This window comes from Amphiura filiformis, chromosome 14 (genome assembly GCF_039555335.1).
Source record: "Amphiura filiformis chromosome 14, Afil_fr2py, whole genome shotgun sequence".
Lineage (NCBI taxonomy): Eukaryota > Metazoa > Echinodermata > Ophiuroidea > Amphilepidida > Amphiuridae > Amphiura > Amphiura filiformis.
The window spans coordinates 60,299,235-60,309,136 of NC_092641.1; positions in this window are offsets into that span (position 1 = coordinate 60,299,235).

Sequence of the window (9,902 nt, forward strand, 5' to 3'; positions counted from 1 at the left end):
TATAAACTGATAGCATTTTTAAACTTGGCATAATTATATAAATTATTGCACATGTATATTGATATATAATAACATTATGAAATTTTTGTAAGTGACCTGAGAACCAAAATAATATTTGATATACCTGAATCGGTATATCAAATATTAATCAGATATTATAATATCAAAAAGTCGTACAATATATGAAAATATGTTTGTATCCCCTTGCTCGATATGCAAGTGTTATTATTCTAGCAGATTATATGTGAAACAATATCAGATGTGAAACATCAAGACAACCAGTAATAAAATTACATTTAATCTTTAAAAACGTATTCAATTTATACCGTCAAAGTCGAAAATATAGACATCCAGCAACTTTTTGACACCTGCTATTTTCCAATTTGTTTCTATGGTGTTTGTTTACCAAGGAGCCATTTCCATAGTAGGTTTAATGTGCTTCTTTTCAGATCGAAGGTTTTCGAAGTTGCTATGGATGACCTCGTTTACAATTCTTCGTGGTTGGTTTTTTTTGTTATTTCTGAGACCAAACTTAAACACTTTATCTGAGAATGGGCCTATGGGTAATGAGAAAAAGATTATGTGTGGGGTGAAGAATTTTGACCGATTCTGTTGCCGAATAATAACGATGATGATGAAACAAGTAGATTAGGGATCAGAAAAGGTTTTACTACAAAAACAATTTTCTTTTAAATGCATCTACGTACAGTTTTCACCTCGATAACCCGAGTACACACACTTTCACAGCACAGCGAGTATAGTCTCCACGCCGTCAGTGTTATACTACACGGTTAAGTGAATATCATCATAAGATGTCAAGGGTCATTGCGCCGAATCCATCAAAACTATTAGGTGACATCAATAGCCGCCTTTCACATTTTCGTTTGGCGTGGTTAAGGGACAAAAATGATGATGATAACGTATAAAGGAAAGTTTCAAATTCTTTCCAGTCAATAATGCAGGAGTGGCTTATAAAGCCTGGTGGGAAAGCGGTTCAATGGACGGGTTCAATGAAGTCATGGAAGGCAACTATTTTGGATGCGTCAGAATGAAAGAAAAACGGAATGGCAGAATTCTTCAAATCTCAAGTGTAGCTGGATTCCATGGTGAGTTCTAAGGTAATTGTTAAATAATCGTTTCATTTGAATTTAATGTTGCAAAATAACTCAAGACTCAAAATTAGGGTTAGCCGAATTTTGGACTACTTATATTATTTGAGTTTTTGAAATCTAACTCTTTGGGGCATGTAAAGAAGATTGTCCTTAAGACCAGTGAGACTATATTAAAAAGATAACAAAGGCATTGGTTTGATGATTTTTCAAACAATTAGGAATTCCTGTTGGTGCATCATACAATGCCTCCAAATTTGCCCTGGAGGGTTTCAGTGAGTCCATAGCTCCACCGCTGAGGAAATTTAACATCTGGTAAGTATGTATCTCGCACTTTATTTTACAAAATCATACTGCAAAGATACGCCTGATATAAAATAGTTTTCTTAGAAACATAGATTACTGCGCCCATACCATGTGTTACGTGTAGTAAGCAGACGGGATCCGGCGCCTTGTTTAGCTTGACCTACTGCTGTAGCTATTCTCTTCTCCTCATCCGCCTCTCAATATCTCATGTTAGACCAGCTCGCGGCGTTCCTTGTCTGAAGAAGTCGACAACCGTTTGTGCGTAGTCCAACCAATTCCTTGACGGTTTAGCTTGGTAGCACCAACCATCTCATTGTTCTTCAGTTTGACTCTGCCATCTCAAGTTGACTGTCCACTTTCTCCCTGACATACCATTTGGCTGGGTGCTCTTGATTACTGGGTCCTTTGATTCTTTTTTGGGCCACGAATAATCTTGCCTTGGCTACCTTGAACAAGAATGCAACAAAAAGTGCCTAACCTTATTGGCCAAAAAACAATCGCTATAAAAGCGATGTAGTATAAATTCAGCTTCAGTGTGGCTACAGTGGATTACGAACCAAGGCTCCTTACTGGTTGTTACTGAATTATTGGGATCTCCCCTCCACAAAGGGTGAAGTCAAAGTCAGTCAGCTTTCCTCGTCTACAAGGCTCTCGGCTTCATGGTTGATGAATTTTTCAACTTCAGCAAGTTTTGGTTGTGAAAGATCAAACATCAGCTGGCTTTACTGAACCTGCGATTTTAGGCACTGGTACCTGCCGTTGCTGGTCCTTCAAATTCTAGTTCTTCCTTTGGGACACTGAGTTTTCCACTCTTACATTGCTCAAACAGACTCTTGTGATGTGCTCTGAGTAATTTGATTTGATTATTCATCTTTGTTTACAATTAAAAGCTATATCATGAGACATTTTAGGGATTCCCCTTTCTTGCATCAACTTGATCAAAAACAAATTGAATCATTTCTAATTTTGGATCATATGGGAATACCCCTAGAGATTGTAAATGAAGATGATGTCACGGGATTCCCCTCAGGAAGTGATGTCAGGGGATTCCCCTCAGGAAGTGATGAAATGTGAAAGGTTAATGTTATAATTAGGACTTGGGAATTTCCCAGACTGCAGAATAGTGTGAAGGTAGTAATAGCCTATTGATAGAATGGGGTTTTTCCCAGTGCTTGATATATAAGCTAGCTAGCTAATATGCTTACAGTCCAATTCCTTCAAGGAAAGGAAATTGCAAACCAGAAATATTTTATGTAGTCAAAGTACTACTATTTACCAGTGTTGTCGAAGAAGATCTAGAATACGTCAAAGAACGTACTTCTTCCAAGAAAGGAATATATATATTCTTCTGTCGACTTGCTGAAGTCTGGTGTTTTGATTCAACGCAACTGTCAATATAAGTGGGGACAACTGCATCGCAGTCCTGCTTCCTGAAGATATTGTGGGAAAGGTGGAAATAGCACCAAGTTTTGAAGAAAGCAGCGCAAGGATTTAGGCCTTTGGAGAACGGCGCAAGGAGATAAGAGTTTTGTGTGAGAATTTTATTCGAAAGGATATTTATCAATGCAAGTGTACAAAGGACTTCGCTGATTTTCGCAGGACAAGTGAATAAGGATATATTACATCAGTCGTCCAGAACATTGCAAGAACTTTATGATCACCAAGAAGAAGAATGCTGGCTAAGTACTAAATAGTTAAAGAGTGATTATATTTGATTATTGTGTATGTACATTTGTTGTCATATATTATACCAATCATAACGTGCTTTCAATTAAAGACTTAGGTTTTTGTTAGCTTAATCAAACAGTGTATTTGTGTTGTGCATTCGTGTGAGTTCGGGTAAAAGGTGATTTTGGCCTTGAGTCAAGTACGACTCGTAACACTCTTCATATGGTTCTTGATTGCTCACGAAGTTGTGTCAGTCCTGGTTTTTCTTCTGGTCCAGACATTATCATTGTATTCATTATTTTTAATAATATTGCTATCCTGTTGTTGTGGATGTAACATGCTGTAAAAAAACAAAAACAAAATATATGTAATTTAAATGAATAAACTTACACTGAACTTGAACAATAATCCAGAACGTTAAAATAGTACTGATGATATGGAATCTGGTGATTTACAGGGTGTCTGTTATCGAGCCAGGTTACGTTGCGACTAAGATGACTGAAAGGTTTGGCGAAAATCCCACAGCTCTATTTGCAAAAGCAGCAGCCTGTTTAATCCCAGAAGAAGAGCGAGAGATCGTCACAGATATACTCACCTCTGATCCGGAAATCGCCATAGAAAATGATGTGCTGGACCCTCAAGATTTGGCGAAACAGTTGCAAGATGTTATCCTCTCACCCGAACCTCATTTTAGATATCAGACTTCAAAAACAATTAAGAAATTGGCAAGGGAAAAGTTTGTTGACCCGACGGGCAACACGATCATGCATGCTTGGTTAAAACAGTAATGTGGGATTGATGATACTTTAAGGGATGGGGTATGAACGTTTGGACAGTATTTATTGTGGGACATTAGAGCACATCAGACATATCGAATTGCATTCTGAATACGAAGAATGTCCTTCTGATATCAAATAATTTTGATTTTTGAAATTCACAATGTAATACACATTTTATGGCAAATGATTAAAATTGATATTTTTGATATTTAACAGTACTCAAGTAAACTTTATAAATCTGATGATTTATACTTAAAGTGTATGTAGCTGGGAGGAAAAGCCGACGATCAATTGAAATTTTGACCTTTCGTGTTGAAGATATGGATTTTTTCCCAAAACACACAAAAAATAGGTCTTTTTGGGAATATCTTCAATATGAAAGGTCAAAATGTTCAATTGATCGTCGGCTTTTCCTCCCAGCTACATACACTTTAAGAATATATCATTAGATTTACAAAATTTACTTCGAGGACAAAAATTTGAAAAATATCAAATTTCACATGCACCAGGAAAGTCAATGTTCTTTCATGTGCTAATAATTTATTATTTCATCATCTACTGGATTTGTTAGGAACTACCCTTTCCCGGGCTTTTTCCTTATGCTATGATTGCGGTCTACAAATCGGTGATTATCGAAAGAAACTTTGTAGTCTAACCCTAATCCGTTACTTCACCTGAAATTTTAACTGCTGCTCGAAGGCGTGAATTCTGCTAAAAGGATACTAATAATAATAAAAACGTGTCCATAAAATAATACAACGGGTGATGAAGATAAGTAGTCAAGAAATAATGCTGCATGATTATAACATTATTGTCTTCAATATGTCTTTTTTGTATTAAGGTTTGTGATGTAAAACTTCTTATAACTTCTTGTTGTAATTTCCATACTTTTTATTTGTCTTCATGCAAAAAATGTCATGCTGAAAGCATTTTATAGAAATATGAGGGCAATTCCATGGTAACCCGTGCTACATTTTTGGACATCCATTTACAAACTTCATGCTCCAGCTTTAATCTCTTTCATTGTTTGACGAACTTTATCCAATAGAGGTGGTGGTTCAGGGTCAATTTCACCTGAATCACTGATTGTGGATTCCTCTTCTGCTTTCTGTGCAGTATTGGATCTTGATGTCTTTGCTCTCAGTATTAAAGTGTGGTGCCCTTTGGTCTAAAAATTAGCAATTTTGAAAACAATCACAAAATTTGATTCTATTCTACTGCCTCGAGGAAGGCATACATCAGACTATAGTATTATAATGCAAACACTTTTTAAAATGGCGTATATCACATTCTGCATCTGAGTTCTTCAGATATAATGGTGGCAAGCTTCTGCAATAACTATGACATAACAACAGTCATTTTCTCATCGTCCAAAAAACGGTTTAGCTCCAGCGGATTAAAAGTATACTATTTGTAGCAAAAAGCTCGAAAAGCCCGCAATTTATTCAAAAACGATGTCATTAATATTTGTTATCTGCTTTCTCATCTCAATTAATTTTTGTCATATAAAGAAATTGTGTCTGGCGTGAATTACACTACAGTTTTTTATTCTTAGGGCTCTTTAACTTCTTCAAAATAATTTTTTAAATAATAGAGTGAATCCCTGGCCCTCTATAATTACGCACAAAAGATCGAGTCCCCTTAAATGAGGAATACTACGGGATCTAGCGCCTTTTGTTAAAAGTCACACACATGAGTAATGTGGATAACCTCTGTGTCGGTAAGTTTTTGCTATAACAAAAGTCATTTTCTCACCATCAAAAAACGGATTAGCGGATTAAAAGTACGCTATTAGTACTACAACCCACAATAAGCTTGTAAAGCCCGCGAATTATTCAAAAACTATGTCAGTAATATTTTGCTTTCTCATCTTATAGCGTGTAATTGGGGCATGGTTATTGGCATCGCCTTTTAGCATAATTAAAGTATTATACCTTTTTGTGATGAGATAATGGATATTGTGGTTGAATTTTGATATAAAGGTTTAACAGCGCCTGCGCAGTGCACTCAATTCAGTGATATTGCACTGAAAACAAAATTTTCAGTTTCTGATGTATAAATCTGTAGACGTTAAAAGATTGGTGACACTTTCACATGAAGATACACTACTGTATTTCCATGTGGCTTCTTTATGATGTTGGTTTTAACGGCCTTTTGTCCTTATTGGTAGCATCTGAGGGAATAACGGAGACTATGAATGGAATGGTAGCAATATTGATTGCATGGTAGAGGATTCTGCAGAATGGAACTGGATATTCAGAGACTACGGCAATGGAACAAGATGTCATGTCCAATGTCCCATTAATTGTACATGTGTTTTAAATGATACCAATATCACCAGTATCTGCATCAACGGTAACATATCTGAGGCAAGAGTGTTGTATCCATCTGAGGTGAAGCATCTGAGCTGGACTGACAGTACATTGCACATTATAGAATCTGGAGCGTTCACGAGGTTTGCCAGTACGTTACACATACTGTATCTGAATGATATTGGTCTTCGAGAGCTGCAAGAAAATGTTTTCGGTGGTTTGGAATTCTTGGAACAGTTACATCTGGATTATAATGAACTCACAAACTTATCTTCTAGTGTATTTAATGGATTAACAAATCTGCGGCGTCTTTACATAAAGTACAATCAACTCTCTCGTTTGTTCAGTGGTGTGTTTGAAGGATTGGCACAGTTGCAACAGTTGCACCTACGAGGAAATAAACTCACTCGCCTGTTCTCCGGCTTGTTTGAAGGATTGTCGCAGTTGCAACGGTTGTTCCTAGAAGGCAATATGATACGTGAAATACAAGTTGGTACATTTGATGGGTTAAACAACTTGACTATTTTGTACTTGAATGGCAACAAGTTACGCAGTATAGAGCCAGGTGTATTTAGAAGGCTGTCGAGTCTCGATGATTTAACTCTGGATGATAATGAAATAGAAACACTCGAACCTGGTTTGTTTCAAGACTTAAAAAATGTGACATGGTTGAGGCTAGATAAAAACTTTGTACATGACATTCCCATAGATACGTTTGAGGGATTGAAAAAGCTAGAATTTCTCTCTCTCAGCAATAATTTATTACGCAAAATAGACCCTGGTGCGTTTCAAAAAGTACCAAATCTATATACTCTATATTTAGATGACAATGAATTGTATGAGCTTGAACCAGGGGTATTCACCGGTATGCAGCACCTCGATCACTTACTAATCAGAAATAATAATCTTCAGAAGTTGTTTTCTGGAGTATTTGGACACATGAAAAGCATTCGAACAATTTATTTCAACAATGCTAACATTACGTGGATTGCACCCGATGCTTTTGGAGGCTTAAAGAACTTACACGTGTGGTACTTTTCACAAAATAAGCTTACTTCTCTACACCCAGATACCTTTCAAAATCAAACTCAACTCGATTTCTTTGACCTTTCGCGCAATCAAATACAATTCCTGCCGGAAAATATCTTTCACAATATGCAGAATTTGCGGTTTCTTAATCTTTCCGAGAACAATTTGCATAACATTCCTGCTAAATTATTTTTGAATTCAATCAATTTAGAAACTCTTTATTTACTTGAAAATCCACTGCTATGGATTGAGCCCAACGCATTGCTTACGTTTAATGAAACAGTGAAATTAATTGTAAGTGACATTGCAACCTGCTGCTTCACAACAGCCCAGTGCATTTGTGATCAACCTCCATCTCCATTCCTTACATGTAAACGTCTGTTTCCATATGATGTTCTGCGTATAGCCATCTGGTTTGTAGGTACTTTTGCTCTCTTTGGAAACGCATTTGTCTTTTACACAAGACTAAGATATAAGCAACAGAACAACAAAGTGCAGTTTTTCTTGATCACAAATCTGTCAGTCTCCGATTTTCTTATGGGTGTATATTTGATCATTTTGCTTTCAGCAGACTTGTATTACACATATTATTTTCCATCTCATTCTGACACGTGGCGAGCAAGCGTTTTATGTAAAATAGCCGGTACCTTTTCTGTACTATCAAGTGAAGCTTCTACTTTCTTTATAACATTGATCACTATTGACAGATTTTTGGCGATCAAATACACATTTAGTAAGTACCGATTAAATGTTAAATCTGCACGTGTTGTGGTTGCTTGCTTGTGGTTAATCGCAATAGGTATTAGCATAACATCCTTCATACTATCTCAGACTAATTCTGATATTTACATGGTCTCTGAAGTTTGTGTGGGTCTCCCCATTTCACGTAGTTATTTTCATACAACAAATGTGACATCAGTGAATCCATCAACCACTTTCATTGACATTGACACAGTGATCAGCTATACCAATACGGGAAGCACAGCGAGCATGTTCTTTTCCATTATTGTGTTCATAGGTATCAATCTGGCTTGTTTCCTTGTAGTCGGTTACTGTTATCTAGAAATTTTATTTCTGCTAAACAGTCAGCTAAAAGAAGTGGCCGTTCTCAAGATATAAATGAAGAAATCAAGATGGCCTTGAAAATGTCGTTGATCGTTTTTACCGATTTTTGTTGCTGAGTGCCAATAGGCATTCTGTCAATATTGGTCCAGACTGGGGTGGTTGAAGTTGATCCAGTTGCCTATGCCTGGATAGTAACTTTTGTGTTGCCAATCAATTCATCAATTAACCCATTTCTGTATACTCTGGCTTCATTCATTTCGAGCAAAGTACAAAAGGTAAAAGCTAGATCCGGTAAAACAAACAAAATCACAAAACGGCAAAACCAAAATATTAGCTTGATGTCGAACACGGGCGTGTAAATTAAACAAGAGGATATCGAGGGGTCATCTAGCATGTCTATTGCTCACAAGGACAACATATAGGCCATCGAATACAACAACAGATAATATAAAAAAAATACTACATGGCTATAATTTGGTTCACTTCAAGTTTGGTGGTGACGTCATTGCTTCTTCGTGATTGCGCTGCAAGCGTGCCAACAAAACGCTCATGTACGCGTGCGTGCACACTTAGGGCGTTTAACTTTACCCGCGCGATTTGATACTGCGGTACGGGAAATACGCACATACGTCACTAACAAACTTGAGGTGAACCAAATTATAAAGGGAAATATGGTAAACTATTTTTCCCGAGGTACTGGCCACCGGCCTATCACCCCAATCCCGGAGGGTGAGTGGTGATAGGCTCGTAGCCAGTACCGAGGGGAAAAGTGCCTTATTTCCCCGATATTTTGTATATGTTTCATTACGCCGAACTTTGGCATATGAGGATGAGGTTGTCATATAGATAGGAAAAACTATTGCACGGGGAAATAGGTCGTGTCGTTTGCAATTGATCAATTTATGACGTGTAATAACATGTGTTATCTAAATTGATTACTTGTTTCTCAGAAAAGAGAATATAATCTTAATAAAACAAAGTGGTATGACCCGATCAAATATTTTGGCATCAGAAGAAAGCTCGTATTTTTTTTTTCATAAACCCAGTGAAATTTTAGGCATGAAATATGTTCCGTTTTTATATTATGAATGACAAATTATGGTGAGATACGCGTTTTTGCGTTCTAATAGCAAAACTTTTAATGCAAATTAACTCAAAAGGTCTCAATGTCAGGTACAAATCACATTATGACAATCATCTTACTATGCCCCTTTAACGAAATTTTTTTTAAATGAGTAAATTACAAACAACACGATAACTTATACTTAGAAATGTAATTTACTGAAAATAATTATATTAGTGCTCTTGATTATTATAACCATAGTGTCAGGCTATCCCCAATTAGCCATATCTACGTGACAGTAATAGCAATGGCTTTAATGGCCAGAGTACCATTTAACCATTCCATTATGACAATAATTATCAGTGGCGTACCGTGGCCGCTCCTATCTCGGGGGCTGAAGAAAATTCAATTTTGCCACCCCTTCCCCAACAGCCCGAAAAGGTTGACCCTTTTTTCGGTGGTTTGAAAAAGTGAAGAGCAAAAAAAAGGATTTTAGGCGCAAGCGCCCTAAAAGCAACACATTTTGATGTATAGTACCAGTTTTTCGAAATTTTTTATACTTTTTCAATTT